Source organism: Castor canadensis, chromosome 6 (assembly GCF_047511655.1).
Source record: "Castor canadensis chromosome 6, mCasCan1.hap1v2, whole genome shotgun sequence".
Classification (NCBI taxonomy): domain Eukaryota; kingdom Metazoa; phylum Chordata; class Mammalia; order Rodentia; family Castoridae; genus Castor; species Castor canadensis.
Window position 1 is genome coordinate 29,549,973 of NC_133391.1, and position 22,095 is coordinate 29,572,067.

General features: G+C 43.1%; 1 protein-coding gene across 7 annotated transcripts in view; it reads left to right on the forward strand.

Moving 5' to 3' along the window:
- The first annotated feature begins 1,926 nt into the window (after positions 1-1,926).
- Positions 1,927-22,095, forward strand: part of Gpr19 (G protein-coupled receptor 19) — a 43,570-nt gene continuing 23,401 nt past the window's right edge. For 4 of the 7 annotated variants that reach the window (XR_012448833.1, XR_012448832.1, XR_012448835.1 and 1 more), the window contains exons 1-4: positions 1,928-2,696; positions 3,048-3,100; positions 12,002-12,158; positions 13,661-13,770. The gene's annotated coding sequence lies outside the window, so the exon portion shown is untranslated. Of the gene's footprint in view, positions 2,697-3,047; positions 3,101-12,001; positions 12,159-13,660; positions 13,771-22,095 lie in introns of all 7 variants that reach the window. The other 3 variants (XR_012448834.1, XR_012448837.1, XR_012448836.1) reach the window with 3 other exon arrangements.

Below are 22,095 nucleotides of genomic sequence, written 5' to 3' on the forward strand. Positions count from 1 at the left end.
TGTAAATTGAATGAAGAAGTCAACCAAGCAAATATGGAGGCAGAGGGTGACAAGGACAAGGTTCCCTAGCAGAAGAGAGAGGATGTCAGTAGAGATGGCCTCAGTGGGCTTTGTTTGCATAGTCACAACCAAATCTGGCTCTTCTTTTCCCCATTACCCTTCCTTGCTGAAGATTCTCTTTGCTCTGACTGGAACATTCCTTCAAGAATCCTCATTCACCTCAATATGTAACTACAAATGACAAAGTTTTTCACTATTTTACAGTGTCAGGGTAAGCATAGAGGAATACCTTGGAAATGAAATGCTGCTTAAAGAAATGATATGGTTGGGCTGGGGTGTGTCTTCAGTGGTAAAGCTCTGGCCTAGCACAGGACACAGGAGAGGTAGGGAGGAGAGAGAGAGAGAGAGAGAGAGAGAGAGAGAGAGAGAGAGAGAGAGAGAGAGATCTGGTTATCATTTACCTTAACCAAGTATTTTCCTCAGATAACAGAGAATTTTAAAGTCGGCTCTCACTATGGAACAATGTATTTTTTTGTGAAAAGGTATATATCCAGTCTACCAGATTTACTAAATTATACTATCATATTCAACAGAATAAGAAAACTGAAAGGCTAGCGTTTTTGAGATGTTGGCTTCTCTGTGACTCATGTTGGAAGCATGCAGAACCTTAAAAATGTGCTCACATGTACATACAATTTCTGTTTAATTTCATGTTACTGAAAAAACCTCACTTTCCTAGTAGGAAATTTGTTACCAATTAAAGTATTCAAAATATACAAAACAAAACTGCTAAAAAAAAATCTATGCTTTTAGCCAACTCTAAGATTCAGGTTTAATTTAACCTACCAGTTATTTAAGGCTTTAAGGCTTTTAAGGATGTTGAAAATGTATTCTTAGAAATCATCCCATAAAGTGATTTTTAAGAAAATCAACTTTCAGATTGGAGGAATGGCTCAAGTGCTAGAGTGCCTGCCTAGCAAGCATGAGGCCCGGAGTTCAAAACCCAGTACCATGAGAGAGAAAAAAGTCAGCTTTCTTGCCTCTTTTGACAATGGATCCAATCATACACACACACACACATATTTTTTTCCATTTTTCCATACTGGAGCTTGAACTAGGGCCGCTCCACCAGCCCTTTTTTGTGAAGGGTTTTTTCCAGAGAGAGTCTTGTGAACTATTTGCCAGGGCTGGCTTTGAACCACGATCCTACTGATCTCTGTCTCCTGAGTAGCCAGGATTACAGGTGCGAGCCACTGGCACCCGGCTTGGCTCCAATCATATCTTAAAACCCAAAGTTTCACCGTATCTCATCGTATAAACATCACTATCTTCTAAGTCACTTAAAACTGACTTTGAAGGGACATTTAAACCATTTAAAAAATTTGTTGGTTTGTGCTTTTTTCTCGCTGATGCTTCTAGAGTCAGCTCTTTTTAGTTTCAAAATCTGCATGTGTGCCTTTTTTATTTTGCCTCAAGAGTATTAATCAGGAGGAGTCGCTCGAACACGAAGGCCCTGGGTTTAGGCTTATTTGCATTTTTACCATGGCTGAGTCCCCTATGCTACTCTGCGATGGGTTCAAGGTCGCTGCTTGCTTCTGAGCTAGGTCAGAGCAGCTATTGGCTTTATCCAGTTCATGATAAAAATCTTCCATGACAGCTCGGATGACGCACTGATTCCTGGGTGTTCACTTTCCGTCACCGTTGTTCCTTTCATTGATTTCACATCTACACCTCAACCGTCCGGTTTTAAGCCTCCGATGAGCATCCCTACACGGAAACACCATTTTTATTGTGAGCTCCGAGCAGTTCGCGCTGCCAGGGCTGCGCGCAGAGCTGGTAAACAAACCTACGGCGCATGCGCCATGGAGGGGCGGGGGACGGGGCGGGGATAATCAGCCAGTAGCCAATGGGATTTCTCGTATAGTAAAAAGAGGAAAACAACGTTCTAAAATGCCGAGCTATTTGTCTTTTCGTTTTTATTTTTTAATAATTTGTTTTTCAAGAGCTAACTTGCGGCCTCCGAGCCTCACAAGGAAGTCCTCCGCAGAACCCTCAGTCCCGGAGAACTGTCGCTAGCCCCTCGGCTAGTTATAGCAGCCTAATTTGTTTACTTAACGAAGTCTTGACTTTTTCTTTTGACTGTAACACTAACGCATTGGGACTGAGGGGAGGTGTGTGAAAAAAATGGGGTGGGGCTGGCTGCGCATCGCCACACAAAACATTTTTACGTGCCGGTCGTCCCAAATATCGCGAGATTTCTTGAGGAGCCGCGAGACTTCCTCTTCACCCCACGCCCACACCTTTGTGGGGCCTTGTGCGCATGCGTTGGGCTTTTAGCGCGAAACGTTTTGAAACGTTCTGCGTGGTAATAGGTAGCGAGTTTGGCGATGGGGAAATGTCTGTGCTCCACCGTGATAAGTGGATTTAATTGCACAACACCACATCCTTGGGGATTTATGGTCAAAACGCCCTTCGGTTGGGTTGGTCGTCCCTTCTTTCTGTGTGAACTCTTGAGAGGTTTCAGCGAATCGTGTAGAAAGGAGCAGGGTGGGAGAGCCTTTCAAAGTTTTCAATTAAGAGCGATAGGTTTTATTTGTTTGGAAAGATAACTCTGGGAGCGGCATGAAGGGATGAATCCGAGGAGCGAAAGATTTTTTTTTTCTTCCTGAAGACCTTGGGAAGATGTGTGAACTAAGGTAATGCAGTGGGAGGGAGATGAGAAAATTTAAAGATGAGGGAGGCAAATGAGACAGAAAGTTTATGTCATACCTGAAAGGCAAGGCTAGGAAGAACTGTTGCCAGAATATGAGGTTTCTCTTAAAATACCTGTGCATGCTTATAAACAGAAATGCAGAAGTGCCACGAATTTAGTCCTTGATGTATATAGTGGGAATTAGAATGTCCCTAAGTGAGTGGGACAAGGAAGATTCTAGAAGGGCTCTGTAAGGGTTGGCTTGGGAGGGTGAACAGTTAAGATAACAAACAGGAGTCTGGGAGTTAGGAATGTCTTGAGGGAGTCTGACTAATCTGGCCTCTTTCTGTCTCAGGATACATAGAACACCTGCCTAAGCACTGGATTTTGCCCTGCAACATCCTACAGGTACCTCCCAATACTTAAGAGTATCCTTCTCCTTCCACTGGAGTCCTTTGGCACTTCCTGCCAACCCACCCTTCAGCCAGAATGATTTCATGGAGTGAAGGGTGAATTTAGCCATAAAGTTACTCCGATGTGTTACTGGCTCATTACAAAAGTGCGTACTTGTAGCCTTTGGCCTCCCAGTTCTCTAAGTACTGATGTTCACGTTGATACTGGAAGCAGTGCTATGCAGCTTAGCCAGTATGCAGTCATCCCTGCGTATCCCAGGAGATTGTTTCTAGAACCACTCATGAATACCAAAATCCATGTAAGTCCCTATGTAATTAGTATGTGCATACACCCTATGCACATTCCCTGTAAACTTTAAATCATCTCTAGATTACTTATAATATGTAAATCAGTGTAAATATTGTGTATTCTGCTGTATTATTTAGGGAATGATAATCAGAAAAAACATCAGTACATTCAGTACAGATGCAGGTTTTTGTGTTTTGGTGGGACTGGGATTTGCAATCAGGACTATGCACTTGCAAAGCAGGTGCTCTACCACTTGAGCCAAGCCTCCAGTCCATTTTGCTCTGGTTATTTTTTTGGAGATAGTGTCCCCCCGAATGTCCTCAAACCATGATCCTTCTGATGTCAGCCTCCCAAGTAGCTAGAATTACAATCACTAGTGCCCAGCTAAGATGCAGTTGTTTTTCCTTAAGTATTTTCAGTCTGCTGCTGGTTGAATCTGAGAATGTGGAACCCATCCCATGGATATGGAGGGCGAATGCACACATGTGTGTACAGTGGTGTGTGTGTGGCGGGGGAAGATGGGAGTCTCATTGTGTTTCCCAGGCTGGCTTAAACGCCTAGGCTCAAGCAGTCCTCCTACCTCAGCCTCCTGAGTACTTGGGACTACAGATGCATGCTTCTGTACCCAGTTTTGACTATATTTTGATTCTTTGTGTACTGTCTGGAGTACAAGGCAAAGGAATATTGATGGAATACATAATTTTACTGGGCCTAACAAAGGAATGGCTAATAGTTAAGGAATGTACTCCATACAGAAAGTCACAGGATTGAAGCTTGCAATGATGAAAAGGATCTAGGTATTAATATATAGAAGGGAAGGACTTTAGGAAAAAGCTAGACATGGAAGCTGGGCATGCTGGCACACATCTATAGTCCCAGCTATTTGGGAGACCGAAACAGGAGGATTACTTGAGTTCAGGAGTTTGAGGGCAATCTGGGTGACAGAGCAAGACCCTGTCTTGAAAGTGGGGGGAGGGTGGAGAGGGGAGGAGAGAAAGAAACAATTAGTAATTTCTTACCAATACTTCACTTCATTTTGCCAGCCTAAAGTATTTGTTTTGGCATCTGGGCTGTATGTGTGGAATTTTATAGGAAAATGTATAGGAAAAACCTATGGATGTGACAGATTGGGATCACAGTTGGAGTGTTTTGTTTTAGGTGGTGGGGTCATCCAGTTCTAAGGGATATGACATCTAAGTATGATGTCATAGAAAGTGTAGAACTGGGGATCAGACATGAGGTTTGACGCCCCCCTCAATACTGGGGGTCAAACTCAGGGGCTTGTGCTTGCTAGGCAGGTACCATGCCACTTGAGCCACTCCACCAGCCTTGAGGTTTGACTTTTGGGTCTGCCAATTATTCTGAGTGATATTTCTCAGATCTTGCTTCAGTTTTCCATGTTTGTAAAACAAGAATAACTACCTATCTCATAGGATTATTGTAATGACAAAACTCAAGGAAAGTTCTGAGTTGCACACACAGAACTTCATGCACAGTATATGATCAATAAATGGTAAATTCTCCCCTAAGTCTCCATCCCATTTATTTATTTTTTGGCAGGATACTGGGGTTTGAACTCAGGGCTTCATGCTTGCTAGGCAGGCACCCTACCACTTGAGCCATTCTCCTAGCTCTGTTTTGTGTTGAATATTTTTTAGATAAGGTCTCTCAGACTATTTGCCTGTGCTGGCCTTGAACCGCGATCCTCCGGGTCTCTGTCTCCTGAGTAGCTAGGAGTACAGGAGTGAGCTACTGGCACCTGGCTACCCACCCCATTTATGCATGCCACCTACTCACTGAGTTATGGATGTATAGATCTATCTGTATTTAGACAGTAATAAAACAGTTTCTCTACCTGCCTGCACGTTAGAACACCAGGGGAGCTTTAAAAAATCCTAATGCCCAGGTTTTCCCTTAGACAAATTAAATCAGAAACTCTGGGAAAGGAGCCTGAATGTCAGGTTTTTTGTTTTGTTTTGTTTTGTTTTGGGCAGCGGGTTTGGTGGTACTGGGGATTGAACTCAAGGCTTTGTGCTTACTAGACAAGCACCACTTGTGCCACACCCCCATCAGTACTTTTTTTTTTTAAGCTTCCCATTTTGCAACTGACATTTAGAACCACTGCTTAAAGAGTTCCCTCAACATGGAGAAAAAAAATTAGATCTGTGGCTTAAGATCCCCTGATCTGGATGGTTATGTACTTGAAAATGTCCAGAGCAAAAAAGGATAGAGCTTGGGATGAGCAGATGAGTAAGACGCAACGAGCTACATTCTGGAGGGAGGCCATAGAGAGGGGTAAACATACTAACCTGGGAGGTCAGTAATGAGGTCATTAATATAGACACCAGGGATGTACAGGGTTTATTGCAGAGATGGTAGACTTTGAGCCTCCCAAACTGGCCTTTGATCTAGCACAGGCAGCACAGATGACAAAGTCTTCATTGCTTTGCCACCTGATGGGGTGGGGGCATCAGAAGTGTATGCATGTGGGTGGTCTTCGCTCATGACAAGGTGCAGGTGGGAATGCTTGTGTAGCTGGCCATTGATAATGAAGACTCTTCCATAACCTATCAGAGTTGCTGTGACCACACAAGTGGTTTTGTTGGCACTGACAGATGAGAAACAGAAGGTTCCAGCCTGTCTTTGTAGCCTTTCAGTGAGTAGAGAATCACTTGGAATAGGAGAGACGCCATGTCTGCAAGAGGAATTTCAGCTTCTAAGAGGCAAGTCACTTTCTAGTAGGACAACTCTGATTTCTAGGGATATATATATATATATATAAAAATATATATCTCTATATCCCTTTCAGAAGTTGAAACCAGTCCCCACTCCAGAGGAACTAATACAGAAAACTTAAAGCGACAGAGGTTAACATGAGAAGGGGATCAGGAACTAGTGTAAAGATCAGTTAGAGATGAATCAACATGGGTCGCAACACATGGGTATGTGAAAACAATGTTAGGAATTTCTCTGTATAGCTATCCTTAACTAGCAAAAACACTTTGTCTTCCTTATTATGCTTATGTCTTTTCTTCAACAAAATTAGAGATAAGCACAGAACAGGTTCTGCCTGGAAGGGAGAGGGGGAGGGGGGAAGAGGCTGGGGGGGAGGAGGGGAGAGGTTGGGAGAGGGGGGCAGGGGAAGAAATGACCCAAACAATGTATGCATATGTGAATAAATGAATTTAAAAAAAAAAAAAAGAAGAAGTTGAAACCACCATACTACTGTCATTGGGTACTAAGACCAAATGTGGTGGGAACGGCCAAGGAAATTTTTTGCCACATGGGGTAAACTGTCTTTAATTGGGTCCCTTTTCTTAGGAAGCAAGCACACATGTGTGTGAGACAGTCTTTGCGAGACAGGCAGGGTATGCTGGACAGATTTGTCTCTGTCTCAGATGAGTCTTATGAATTAGTGAGCTAAAGAGAACAAATTCTTCAGGTTCTTGAGGGCTTTTTCAGCTGCTGGAGGCCCCTAGTGCTTTTTCTTTTTTTTAAATTTTATTAGCATATAATAGTAGTATAGGGGAATACATTGTGATATTTATATATGTGCTTACAATATATCTTAGTTAAATTCACCCCATCCATTGTTCTCCCTCCTCTGCTCCTAGTGCTTTTACACAGAAAGCAAAGCAGGAAAAAGCTTAGACCCAGCTGGAAAAAAAAAATTTTAGTTATAGGACTTAGCATACAAGAGGCCCTGAGTTCAATCTCCAACACCAAAAAAACACCTTCCCCCAAAACAAGCAAACAAACAAACCTGTAGTTCTGCTTTGTGTATGTCAGATGCCTGTTGGACCTTGTTCATAAAATTTCGTATTGTTCCAGTATGGGATTCTGGTCCTCTGTGTAAAGGTGTTCATCTAACAAGAATGTTGGGGAAATGGACAGAAACTGTTGGCTAGGAAAGGAGACAGAGGGTTTAGGTAATATGCAGAGGCCAAGTAAGTCAGGTTATGAAGTGGGTGCAGAAAAAGGGAGAGGAGAAAAGCATGTTGAAAGTTAGAAATAGGAAACCCTCAGGTGGTAACATTACAGTTAGATTTTATAAAGTATGCTCACATAGGAGTGCTGCCTGAGATCCCAAGACAAGGGATGGACCACTCTGGGGGCCTTGCGCAAAATGTAGGGGGTGAGAATTGATTAGACTACTGTTAAATTCTCACCCATACACCCATATCAAGGGCCTGAAAGGGTCAAGAGTAAAGACTGGGGAGAGCTTTTATGTTTTTTTGTTTTGTTTTGTTTGTTTGTAGTGCTGGATATCAAACCCAGGGTCTTGCTCATGCTAGGCAAGCTACCACTGGGCTACATGCCCAGCCCAGGGGAAAGGGTTTTAAGGATATTTGAGTGGCATCATTGAAGAAGTGTGAGGCTATCCTAGGAAGGATGAGGAAGAGAAGGGAGTTTAACCCTTCACCCAAAGACCAGGGGAAGGGGCCTTCAGTTAGACCACATGGACAGTGGACAGTTTCCTGGAGTTCAAGAGGACGGACATTAATGTCTGCCTTCCACTCAAGAGATCTTACAGGCTTCTCTGTTGGAAGGGACTTATATTCCAAGAGTCTGTCAGGGCAGAAAGAAGGCATGTGTGCTTCTGCAAACCAGATGTGTGTCACTCAGAAAAGAGAGCCAGCAGGGGTCATCCCTGGATCTGACCACCCAAATAGATGAATAAACTTCAGGGAATTGCTAAAGATCTTTCTGGAATTAGTGGAAGCAACCAGCTGAACAAAGGAGCTGCAGTTGAGGAATTTCAGAAGTAGAGGTTTTCCCCCTAAGCCCACAGAACTGTCTGTGAGACATGTTGTCTGCTTTCAGGACCTGTGAAAGTGAGAATCACTTTCTGTGCAGAGAAAGTGAAAATCACAGCTCATGATAACATAGTAAGATGTTTCTCATTCCATGTTCTAGCCCAGAGGGCTCACACACTGAGTTGGGCAAGGTCTGAGAGTCAGGGAAAGTAAGAAGGCGGCTGTGCTCTTTCCCTGATGTACACTACCCTATCTACAGCAGGCCCAAACTGGGAGGAGGCAGAAAAGCCTGAGCTCTAAGTCAGGTGTCACATTTTGGCTATTATGCAGGCTGTTTTTTTTTTGTGGTACTGGAGTTTGAGCTCAGGGCCTACACCTTGAGCTGCCCCACTAGCCCTTTTTTGTGTTGGGTGTTTTCCAGATAAGGTCTCACATTCTGTTTGCCCAGGTTGGCTTTGAACTACAATCCTCCTGATCTCTGCCTCCTGAATAGGTAGGACTACAGGAGTGAGCCACTGGCCCCTGACTCAGCCCTGTTTTGTATCGGGTATTTTTATGAGAGGGTCTCAGGAACTATTTCCCCTGGGGCAGACTTCAGACCTCCATCCTTCTGATCTCTGCCTCTTAAGTAACTAGTATTACAGGCATGAGCCACCCCTACATTCCCCAATATGCAGTCTTTCTCTTCTCTTTTCTCCAACTAAATTCTCTACAAATAAAATCTTTCTGACCTCTGGTGGTAGAGTCTGTCTGTGCTTTCATTCTCAGAGCAGGCTCAAGAACCCTGAGCACCTGAAATTCCTGTGTGTGTCATCCGTGCATCAACTTCTCTTTCCTCTCCTCTTGCCTTTTATGAACTTTGCTAACAGCTCTTTTTACAGAGTGCTAAGAAAATAGTGTAAGGACACTTTTCTATCCTGGTACCCACAACTGATCGGACCTGGCTTTGTATTAGACTCTGCATCCTACAAATTTAGGATCAACTTTGAGACTGTTATTTAGATAGGAGTATTGACTTTGTAAGGGCATGTAAATTTCAGAGCCATTTAGGGGCCAGTAATACAATGTGAAACTAGCAAGCTAACTGATCTCCAAAAAAAAGCTGGTGAGCACACTAATGAAGAGAAAGAACCAGAGACAATAGGGCATATGGTCCCAGGGAGAAAGAAATGGCAGTCTTGGGGCTGGGGATGCAGCTTAGTGGTTAAGTGTTTGCTTAATAGCCTACCAAGCACAAGGCTCTGAGTTTGATATCCCCAGTACTATGCAAAAAAAAAAAAAGAAAGAAAGAAATGATAGCTTTAGCTGTGACAGTGTTTTGGTTCAGTTCCACCTAAGGTCTGGCTGATACTTCTTGTTCTTAAGTTCCTGTAATTCCTCTGAGTCCTTATAATAAATCCGTCTCCAGCTAAGTGGCTTTCTCTTTCTCCTAGACAACAGTGTTACATCCCTATGTACTTTGCCTTTAATGTTCTTGTCTGAATTAAGCTGCATACCTTCTGCATCAGGGATACAGTGTGTGTAGCAGAGACACTTCACTTATTTAACTCAGTACAGCTCAGAGATCTCCCAAAAGTTAGGTTTCTTGTTTTGCTTAGAGGTTGCTTTGTTTTGTTTTTGGAGGGACTAGGGTTTGAACTAAGGGTTTCACACTTGCAAAACAGGTGCTCTACCCCTTGAGGCACACCTTCAGTCCATTTTGCTCTGGTTTTTTGGAGATGGGGATCTCATGAACTATTTGTCTGGGTTGACCTTGAATCACGATCTTCCTGATCTCAGCTTCCTAAATAGCTACGTCTATAGACATAAGCCACTGGCACCCTGCTTACCTAGAATCTACTTATGCTTTATTACCTAATAGTGCATAGCAAAATATTCCACAGTTTGGTATCTTGGCAAGTACTCTACCACTGAGCTACATCCCTAGCGCCACAATTTAGAATCTTAAGACATCATCTCATAGTTTCTGTGGATCGGGAATTTGGGAACAGCTTAGCGGGTAGTCTGGCTCAGACCCTAACAAAGCTGTAGTCAGGTTGTTGGCTATGGCTGCAGTCATTTGAGGGCTAAAGGATCTTCCAGCGTGGCACACTCACATGGTTAGCTGGTTGGAGAAAGCCTCCGTGTTCTGTATGGTCTTCACAAGGCAATATGATTGTCCTTACGACATGATGGCTGGCTAGCTCCAGAATAAGTCGTTCAAGAGGAAGAGAGCCAGAAACTCTCCTTATTATCTCTTGCCTCAGAAGTTACATAGAATCACTTCTGACATATTCTATTAGGAACAAGTAACCACATCTGGCCCATATTTGAGGGGAGACAATTAGGTTTCACTATTTGAAAGGAGGCATATCAAAGAATTTGTAGACATACTTTAATACCACCATAAAAAGAAAACATGAAATTATGAAGTGCTTGAAAACTGTTCTTAGTATCAACGATCAGGTGTGGTCCTGCATCTCTCAATTAAGTCTATTACGACTTAGGTGAACAGCTTCCCAAAAGACTGAATCCCAAATTGAGGGGAAATACCTTTCTTGTGTTCTCTATGATGGCAATCTGAGATCATTCTATGAAGCTGACATTTTCACTCAGTTGAACCTAAATAGATTTTTAAGGAAAAAAACAGTGGAGGATGGGAGGAGTCACCATATTAGAATAAATACAAATTCCCAGAACCCTTTCAATATTTAGGGTCAGCAACGGACCAGTAAGAAAGGACCACATTAGGTAAATTTGGTTCTGCAAATGCTAATTGAAAGGCCTTCTTAGCAATTCAGTGCTTCTCTCCTCTTCCTTTCTTTAGTCACCAGGATCCCATGGTGACCGGTTTTGAAAGAAATCGTCCCCTTCAGCAGTTACCTAGTACCATGGCAACCAGGACGTCAGCAAAGCAGGATAGAACCACACAAAATAGCTCTAACCAGGCTCCCCTCTTGTCTCCAATTCATCCCTGCCTCAGGCCTGTGGATGGGACTAAAGACACCTAAACTTTTATACCCAAGAATGCCTATGTGTTACTGTGGTTTTCCCCATAAGCACAGATATATGGGCATATAAACTATGTTATGAAAATATTCCCTCCCCCCTCCACAAAAACCAAAACCCATGGAGTATATTTAAAGGGTGGGGATAAGTGGTGAGGATGGGGACAGGGAGGTAGGTATGGGTTGGTCAAATATAAAAAATTGTGTGTCTTTATAAGTAAGTTGGTAGTAGGGGAAATCAGAGGCCCCAGATATATGATGTTACTTGTATTGAGGCACAAGACTTCAGGGAAATACTTTAAAAGTATTTTTATTTACCCGAGAGCAAAATACACATACGGCTCTAACGAGCCCTGGAGGGGGTACAGTGCTGTCCGTGGTGCTGAACACTTACTTGATTGTCCCAGACGTGCTCTAAGGGGGCTCTGGAGGGAGGTTATGCAACAACCTTGCCAGGTCAGGATGCTGATGAGGAGAAAGACAAAGAGATTGGGGGAAAGCATCTTTTCCCTCCCGCACCAAGCAATCCAGATCCTAAGGATACAATCGTCAAATGAAAAAAAAAAAAAAAACAGAAAATGGAGAAAGCAGGAAGCTTAGAAAGCTCTGTCTTTTCATATGGAGATTTTTGGTCAAAGCCAATCAGCTCAGAGATTTCTGCTGCTTTGCTCCAGAAAGGAAAAGTGGGGGAAGGGAGAAAGAAGATGGCCACATTTTCCCCTTGAGCCACATGATCCGTTTCCCATGTGACACATTCCAGAGCCTTGGAAAGGAGAAGGGAGGGGCACCCAGAGAGTGGGGCTGGGGGTGGGAAGATGGTTTAACAGTCAACCCCGCACCGCGTCATCTTGTCTCCCTACCAGGAAGCAGGCTGTGAGCCAAGGGGAAGGCAGAGGACAGCTATGAATGTGTTCCCAAGATTTCCTGGTGGTTTATGGCATTCTTCAAACTCCTATGCAAGAGCTCTTCCTGACTAAGAAGACCCACAGAGACTGTCTCTGAAATCAAGTCCCAATGAAGGTATGTGACAAGAGAGCGCTTGGGATCACGGCTGACATTTGCCTCTTTTTTTATTCAGGCAATTTGGAAATGTTGTCCTGGCTTAGACGCTCGTTAGGGGCTTTAGATTGTTACAGGTCCTTAGCTAGTTCTGTAGAATAATAATTGTCCAGACTAAGTTCCTCTTGAGAAAAAAATGGGATGGAAATTGCATGTGATAACTGATAATAAAACAAAGCACTCATTGATACAGAAAATTTTTCCCTTGAATCCTGGAAAGAGGAAAAAAAAATTACCAAAGTCAGTTTAGGTTTCATTGTCAATACAATAAAATCCAGGCTTGTCCCTTTTCAGCTGCTTATTCTGTGCTCTTGTTCCCAGAGGTTATTGGCAGTCGCTTAGGGAGCCTGAGTGGGCAGTCCTGCTGTTCCTTTGTGCTGTGCCATGGTCTTCCTTCTGATGTTCCTGATACCAGGAGTGCCTGTCATTGTTCCCAGCTCTGGTTTAGGACAGTAGACTGCCACTGAATTCTACATCGTACAGAATTGCTATCAAGAAGGCTCTGGGGAAGTTCTCAATGGAATCTCCTGAAGTTACAGGCTAAAATCTGCTATGAAGTCAAATCTAGCTATCCTTTTCTGCCCAACACAAAGAGAGGAACTAGCAAATTTAAATGTATTTCATTTACTTAACATATACTTACAAGGTTCTTGATATAACCAAGGCACCATTCTAAGCACAAACAATCATTTTATCCTTACAGCACACAATTTAGAGATAAAGAGACTGAGGCACAGAGAAGTTAAGGAACTTTCTTAAGGTCACATAGTTGGAAAATAGAACCAGAATTTGGACCCAAGAGTCTTGACCCCACAGCCCCTGTCTTTAACCACTGAGTTACGCTGCTTGCCTGCTCGTTTTATCTCAAATGAAATGATGTCAGCAGCCTACTTGGCTACAAATTTTGTTCAGCTGATGCTACCAGAAGATCAAATCAGCTTGCCTGGCTAAAACAGATCTCCAGAGAAACCTATATTTAATCCTGAATTATCCCAATAGTCACATTCTGTACCCCCAAATAACCCAGTAAGTAATTGCCTGCTCCCTTCCTCTTGAGCTGTATAGATATGTGGTAGTAAAATACTGTTACTATGGTGACCAAATGATGTCTAAAGGAAAAAAAAAACTTGGAATTACATCATGGTTGACTTTTTTTTTTTTTTTTTTAAATTGAGTCTGGAAACACTTTTCCACCTTAAAACCTAGTGACAAGTCCAGCCTTAAACATGCTATCTTTAAAAGCACTTACTTGGTCTTCAAAACAAAATAGATTAAAATCTTCTAAAATTATGCACATGAAGTAGGATATCAAACTGACTAAATTTATTGCTTTAAAATTTTATGCTTTAAAATAAGTGGCTAGAGCGCTCTTTGCAAATTATCTTAGGTTTTTAAGGGCAAAAGAAAAAAATGTGTTAATTTTTTAAATTTTGGAAATAAGATTTTTTTCCCTTTTTTTCTAGATGGGTTTCCTTCTGGCCCTTGATAATACAAGATGCCTGGTCTCATTCCTGTAAGCATTTGAGAACTGAAAGAAGTTGCTAGGTCTAAGATATAAAGAGGAAGAAACGAGGTAACAGTCTGAAATTTGTAAGAGTCTTTGCTAAATTTGTGTTTCTCTCTAGGGCGAACAGCCCTTTGAAGAGAATTGTGTCCCTCCAATCTTGCCCTTTGGTCCCTGAGGAAATGAACATTTCCCTGGGATAATTAGCACCTCTGTGCTATTCTAGTTGCTTGAAGTGTGTGGCTGGGTGTCTAGGAAGCTCTCAGCACACCCTTGTGAATGTGCAGTGAGAGACTCAAGACCAACAGTGTTCTGCTGGAGCCAGTTCAGGAGACCCTGCCTGTGTTTTTGTATATGTTTATAGGGAGGACAGTGAAGAGGCAAATAGGCTTTTAAATTTGTGCTTGAAGTTTGTATATGTTAGTTAGACTGGCTTTGCACTTGCAGCAAACTAGAGTTCAGTAGGTTCATAAATTCTTTCCTGAGGGTCACCAATCTTCCTGACATTTTTATTTGTGCTTAGAAATGAAGTTTTTCTGATATTTTTGTTATTTATATGTAGATGGAACCACCAACAGTATGTTCCTCTGATTTTTTTTTTTTTTTTTTTGCCAATACTGGGGTTTTGAACTCGGGGCCTCACGCTTACTAGGCAGGTGCTTGAGCCACTCCACCAGCCCTTCTCTGATATTTTGTGGCATCATTTCCCAACATTGAAACCATTCACCTTTGGATGAGAGTGAGTGTCTTGAGGTCCTGCTGCATACGGTCTAATGCATTCTGGCTCCCAGTCCTCAGAACTCTGCCTGAGAAATCAAAGGACTGCAGGACTCCTTCACCTGACCCCTGGGATCTCAAGAAGTGTTGACCTGGATTAGGACCAGAGTGCCTTTCCCAAACCATGACAATTGGAATCTTAATGCAAGATGTTGTCTCAGGGCATTTTTAAAAGCTTCCTTAGGATTTAGATTCAAGTTAGCGGGCTGACTAGGATTAAATAGGCATCCTCCTGGTAACACAGACAATACAGCCTTTATTCCATTAGTTTTCCACTTAATGAAAGCATTAAGGAGAAGAAGATGGGAGTTGTGGGTAAAATGTGGCCACCCATTCTCTTTACCTCCAATGTCCCCTTACCTTCCAGTCCTGCTGGAAGCTCAGGCCAGCTGAGCTGGTGGTGCTGTGGCCCACTGCACCAGCTCTGGCTGTATTCCAGAGGCCCTGCTGGGCTTTCTGCTGTCCCTCTTGAATCTAAACAGAGGCAACCCACTCACCAGCTGAGCAGAAGACAGAACAGAGAGAGAGAGAGAGAGAAAGAGAGAGAGAGAGAGAGAGAGTTTTCCCCTTGAGGAGAAACACTGCTAGGAGAGCCGAGATCTGAATCCAGTTCTTTCTGATTCCGTGTCCCTAGTATATCACCAGTAAAGCTCTTTCCTCTGCATTCTTTAAGAGAATATATAGTTTTTGGATATCAGACCGATAAAAAATACAGTTCTCAAAAATTTGGAAACTACAGAGCCCTGAGAAAGAGCTACTAAAATTTTGGTATGTTTCTTCTCAGTCTTTTTCAGTGCCTATAGTGATAACAAAAGCAAAGGTTTGTTGAGTACTTGCTTTGTTTCAGACATTGTTCTTGTGTAATTTATTTTAATTTCACAACAATCGATGAGATAGGCATTGTAATTTTATTGGTAAAGACCCTAAGCACAAGGATGTTAGGTAACCCGCCAAGGCTACACAGACTGTAAGTGATTTGAAACCCAGGCGGGCTGGCTATAGAGCAGTTTCTCAGCCCCAGCACCGTGAGCACACAGGGCTCCTTGCATCTTCGTAGTCTTCACCGTGGGGAGCTGCCTTGCTTACTGTGGAATGCTTAGCGGCATCCCTGGCCTCTACCTGCCAGATGTCAGTAACACCATCCCAATCAAAAATGTCTCCAGTCATTTTGCCAAATGTCCTCTGGGAGGCAAAATATTTCCACTTGAGAACCAACAGTGCAGAACCTGTGCTCAAAGCCACTGTATGATAGAGGCTTGTCCTGGTTAGAGTGCATATACACTTATTTTCTACATCCAGAGAGGGAGATCAGATTTGGGTGCAGGCTGTGAAACCTCACAGGAGTATCAATGTTTTACGGTCTTCAGTAGATTAGTTACCTCAGGAAAATGCTCATTGGTGAACTCTGACAGCAGAGAGCCCACGTTTTCACAGTGAAAAGAAGAACTGGGCTTCTCTCTTTACCTGTCCTTGGTTTTCTGTGCCAAATGCCTCAGCCTTCAAGAATTCAAATTTCAACCAGGCATGGTTGGCACATACATGCGTATAGTCACAGTTGTTGGGCGGGGCTGAAGTGGGAGGATCACTTGAACCTAGATGTTTAAGATCAGCCCAGGCAACATAGTGAAACTCCATGTTAGAAAGAAAAGGAAAGAATTTAAAGGATGGGGATGGTGGCTCACATCTGTAATCTGAGCTACTGAGGAGGCAAAGACCAGGAGGATCAAGGTTCAAGGCCAGCCTGGATAAAAATAATTATGGAGACCCATCTCACTCAATGAGATGGGTACGGTGGTGTGCGCCTGAGATCCAGCTATCAAAAGGCCATAGATAGGAGAATCAACTTCTAAGGTTGGCCCAGGCAAAAAAGAGAGACCCAGCTGAAAAATAACTAAACAACAAAAGGTTGGGGGAGTGGTTCGAGTGGTAGAGCACCTGTCTGGGTAGAGGCCCTGAGTTCAAACCCTAGTATCACCAATAAGTAAAGAAATAAGGAAAAGAAAAAAGAATGCAAATTTTAGGGGTACACTTGTAGTCTTAGCAGGGCAGTGCTCATCAACCAAGGTGCCCAAATATATTGCTGTATCTGAAACAGAGATTGTCTCACAAATAATTGCCTGCTAATAAAATACTGAAGTTTGCATTAAAAATTAATGGGAATAAATTTCAGGATGTCAACATAGCAATTACCTGTTCAACATGATTTCTTAGGTTGGAAGACTAAGGCTCAGTCAAAGGTAAAGCTTGTAGGGTTGCAGGTTGTGTCTGGGGCTATATCCCACGTGAGTGCATTCGTCACGTGTTACTCAAATGCAGAGAGGACTAAAATAACCACTGAGAAGTAATAGTAGCATTGGTTTATAGAGTGTCTGGAAATGGATGGTTTTAGATACGCATGTGTAGTAACCATGTGGAATATGTGTACACACGTGTTCACCCATATTTCTACTGACATCTAATTACACATACTTGCATAATCTGCCCATGAAAAATGCTGTTAACACAAAATTCCCTAATAATAAAATTTCTCTGATTTTGGTATCATAAGACTCTGATTGAGGACAATGGTGTAGATAAAAATTTACCTGCAGTGTTGGACTGGAGGAATGGCTCAAGTGGTAGAGTGCCTGCTCCACTCAGTGTGAGGCTCTGAGTTCAAACCCTAGTACCACCCAAAAAAAAAAAATTACCTTGACTGTTGATGTTAATATGATATAAGACAGATAAACATACTGAGAAGGTGTTTTTAGTACCTCTCTGTTCAGTGCTCTTTGTTTTGTGGTACAGGGATTTGAACTCAGGGCCTCACACTTACTAGGCAGGGGCTCTACCACTTGAATCACTGCCAGCCCTTTAAGTGTTGGGTATTTTCGAAATAGGTATTTTCCCTGGCTAGCTTTGCACTTTGATCCTCCTGATCTCTGCCTCCTGAGTAGCTAGGGTCATCGGCTTGAGCCACCAGCGTCCAGCTTGTTCAGTGTTTATACTTGCTTCTGATGAATCCTTTACCTTCTTTTCAAGTAGAATTGACCTCCCATATCCTAATATCCCACATCCTTGGATTTAACCAACCTTAGATTAAAAATGCTCCAAAAAATTTGCCTCTCTACTGAATGCATACAGACCTGTTTTTTTTTTTTTTTTAGTTTCCCAAGTGACATAGCATAACAGCTGTTTACAGAGAGTTTATAACGGGGCTCAGCAGCATGCACTTGGAAGGCTGAGGTGGGAGCATCACTTGAGCCCAGGGGTTCGAGACCCTATCAGAAACAGATAACCCCTCCCCCAGTTCACAGCATTTCCGTTACATCAGTATGTAAATAATCTAGAGATGATGTGAAGTGTGGGGGAGGACTGTGCAAGTCACTACAAATTCCACGCCGTATTTCTGCAAGGGCTTTGAGCATTCTCACATTGTGATATCTACCCTTTGGGGTTCTGGAGCCAATCCCCTGCCATACTGAGGGACGGACACCTGTAGTTGTAATTCATAGCTTACTACTGTACAACTCTTTGCTTTGGGTGGAATGAGCCTGCTCCGTGTCCCCCCTCCCCCACTGTTCATATTTAAGTCTCAGTGGTAAAGGTGTTGATTCAGAAATCAGAATTTAGGAATGAAATTGAACATTTACCTCCAGAATAACGGGTTGCCTCTAATTATGGGAGCACACAACAGGTGTTCAAACAGTGTAATGAATTGAATTGAGCTTGGTGAGGTGCAAAGGCCTTGGCCAAATTGTTTTCCTCGGAACTTGAAAGACCCCACATTGGGAAGAAAGCCATGGAATACTGGTGGAGGACAGTCAGCTCTTGATGAAGTTGCACTGAATTTATTATGGAGTCAGATGGAATGGAGGAAATGCAGGTAGTAGGGTCCTCTTTGACCAGACCATGTCTCTCAAGAATCTTCAATGAGAGGTCTGAGGGAGGCTGGGATGGACCCTAGGTAAAATTCATCTTTTCCTTCAAAACTCGAACTACTACTCTTGGATGTCAGAGGTTCCGGGTGCTGGGCTTCAGGGGCCCTAAACACAGTCCCTCTCATCAACATGTGCAGGGTGAGTTCTCTGCTAGATGAAAGTAGCCTTATCAATTAAATGAGTGCTTACCCTAGGCAACTGCATCTACCCATCAGCATTGGAGCACAAAGCTGAAATAACCTTAAAAATCACGTAGGCCTGTTAGGTGTGTTGGTTTATGCCTGTAATCCTAGCTACTTGGAGGATGAGATCAGGAGGATTGAGGTTAGAGGCCAGCCCAGGCATAAAGCAAGACCCCCATCTCACTCAACAGCTGGGCCCAAGTGCACATGCCTGTCATCCCAGTTACATGGGAAGCTGATGTTGGGAGAATCATAGTTGTAGGCCAGTGTGAGCAAAAATGTTCCTGAGACCCCATCTCAGTGGGGTATGCTGGGCGTAGCTGCCATTCCAGCTACCGTGGGAAGTGTAAAATAGAAGGGTCATGGTCCAGGCCAGCCCAGGCAAAAAGTGAAACCCTATCTCAAACTACTCAGAACAAAAAAGGGCTGGAGGCATGGCGTAAGTGGTAGAGCAGGTGCCTAGCAAGTACAAAGCCCTGAGGTCAACACGAGTGCCACCAAAAAGGAAAAAAATCCATGTATGCCCACTCATTTGTATTGTAGACACGGTTCTGAAGATTCATTTACTTAAGGTCCTTATGCTGATATAAAAATAAAACCAGGGTCTCTTGATTTGTTCCAAGTTTAAGTCAGAATTGGAACCCAGGTTTCTCAGTCCCCACTCCAATGTATAGGGTGAAGGAGAAAGCACTATATAATTAATTTTTTTTTTTTTTTTTTTGATGGTCGTACTGGGGTTTGAACTCTGGGCCTCACACTTGCTAGGCAGGCGTTCCACCTGCTAAAATTTTTTTTTGAGACAGAGTTTTACTATATAGCCCAGACTGACCTTAAACTCAGGATCCTCCTGCTTCCACTTACTGAGTGCTGGGATTACAGGTATGTACCACCATGCCCTACTAAAGTACTATATACTCTTTAAGGTTTTGTGGGGTTCCTCATATTCTAGAAGCTGGTAGAATAGTTGAATGTGGTAGAATAGTTGAATGTGATAGAATGGTTGGTATAAATTTAAGTCCTCACACTCAATTATATAAGAAATGTTACACTAATTAATTTCTATTGCTGCTGTAACAATTGACATAAATTTGGTGGCTTAGGATAATACCCCATTCATAGTCACAGTTCTGTAAGTTGAAAGTCTGGGTGGACTTAGCTGGCTTCTCTACTTAGAATCTCACAGGACTGAAAACAAGATGTTGGCAGGACGGTGATCCCTTTTAGGCACTCTGGGGATGATTCTCCCCAGCCTGTTCAGGTTGTTGGCAGAATCCAGCACCTTGGTTCCATTTCCTGATTGCTGTCAATTGGGGCTCACACAGAGCTCCTATAGGCCTCTCCCTGGTCCTTGCATGCGGGCCTTTGAATCCCAGAGCAGACAGCACCCTGTCAATTCCTTCTCTCACTTCAGATCTCTCCCTGGCCTGTGTTACATCTCTGCATTTGAGGGCTCTTGTGGTTAGGCTAGGCGTGCCTGCATGATCTCCCCGTTTTAAGGTCCACAGCCTTACTTACATGTGCAGAGTCCCTTTTGCTGTGCAATGTAACATATCACTGGTGCCAGGGATTGGGACATGGATGGATCTCTTTGCTATTTCTGCAGGGCCATTGTGTCAACTCCACACATTATTACATTTATCTATTTATTTAATTTAGAGACAGGCTCTCGCTAGGAAGCTCAGGTTGGCCTTAAGTTTGTCATCTCCCTGTCTCAGCCTCCCAAGCACTGGAATTACAATATCCTTTAAATAATAACTGCAAGACCCCATTGCAGCAGGCTGATGGGAAAGTCAGTGTCAAATGTTGTGGGACTGCTGGCCTCTTCTCAGTCCTGGGATTCTTCCATAGGGCAAACTCTGTGGGGTGGGATGGCCTCTTACATCCCTGTGATTATTGTAGAGAAGTAGCTCAGGTCTGAGTGAGGTGGCTGCTTTAAGATGCCATGGGCACCAAAAAACACTCTCACCATCCCTAGCAATAAAGGAAATGCAAAGTAAAACCACACTAAGATTCCACCTCACCCCTGTTAGAATAGCCATCATTAGCAACACCACGAACAACAGGTGTTGGCGAGGATGTGGGAAAAAGGAACCCTCTTACACTGTTGGTGGGAATGTAAACTAGTACAACCACTCTGGAAAAAAATTTGGAGGCTTCTTAAAAATCTAAGCATAAATCTACTGTATGATCCAGCAATACCACTCTTGGGGATATACCCAAAAAACTGTGACACAGGTTACTCCAGAGGCACCTGCACACCCATGTTTACTGCAGCACTATTCACAATAGCCAAGTTATGGAAACAGCCAAGATGCCCGACTACTGATGAATGGATTAAGAAAATGTGGTATTTATACACAATGGAATTTTATGCAGCCATGAAGAAGAATGAAATGTTACCATTCGCTGGTAAATGGATGGAATTGGAGAACATCATTCTGAGTGAGGTTAGCCTGGCCCAAAAGACCAAAAATCATATGTTCTCCCTCATATGCAGACATTAGATCAAGGGCAAACACAACAAGGGGATTGGACTTTGAGCACATGATAAAAGCGAGAGCACACAAGGGAGGGGTGAGGATAGGTAAGACACCTAAAAAACTAGATAGCATTTGTTGCCCTCAATGCAGAGAAACTAATGCAGATACTTTAAAGCAACAGAGGCCAAGGGGACCAGGAACTAGAGAAAAGTTTAGATCAAGAAGAATTAACCTAGAAGGTAACACACATGCACAGGAAATCAATGTGAGTCAACTCCCTGTATAGTTATCCTTATCTCAACTAGCAGAAACTCTTGGTCCTTCCTATTATTGCTTATACTCTCTCTTCAACAAAATTAGAGATAAGGGCAAAATAGTTTCTGCCTGGTATCGAGGGGGTGGTGGGGAGAGGGAGAGGGTGGGGGCAGGGGGGAGAAATGACCCAAGCATTGTATGCACATATGAATAAAAAAAAAAGACTCCAACAAATAATAAGTAAACAAAACAAAACAAAAAAAGATGCCATGGGCAGTAGACTGTTGGCAACTGGGGACTCCGGCTCAGCCTCCAGGGCTGCTCTCCTCTTTCTTCTTGCATTGACCTGGCTCACAGTGAGGAGTGGAGCATGGATCTCACAGCTTTCCTTCCTTCCTCTCTTTCTTTCTTTCTCTCTCTCTCTCTCTCTCTTTCTCTCTTTTTTCCTTTTCTGTCCTCTCCTCTCCTCCTTTCCTTTTCTCCCTTTCCTTCTCTCTTTCCTCCCTCCCTCCCCAGTGCTGGGGTTTGAACTCATTCTTACATTTGCTAGATAGGCACTCTACCACTTGAGCCACTCCACTAGCCCATTTTTGTTCTGGGTATTTTCAAGATAGGGTCTCAAGAACTAGTTATCTGGGCTGGTCTCAAACTGTGGTCCTCCTGATTTTCTGCCTCCTGAGTAGCTAGGATTATAAGCTTGAGCCACTGGTGCCTGGCTTAACAGACTTATTGAGGTATTTTACATACCATAAAATTCACACATTTTCAGTGAAATGTACA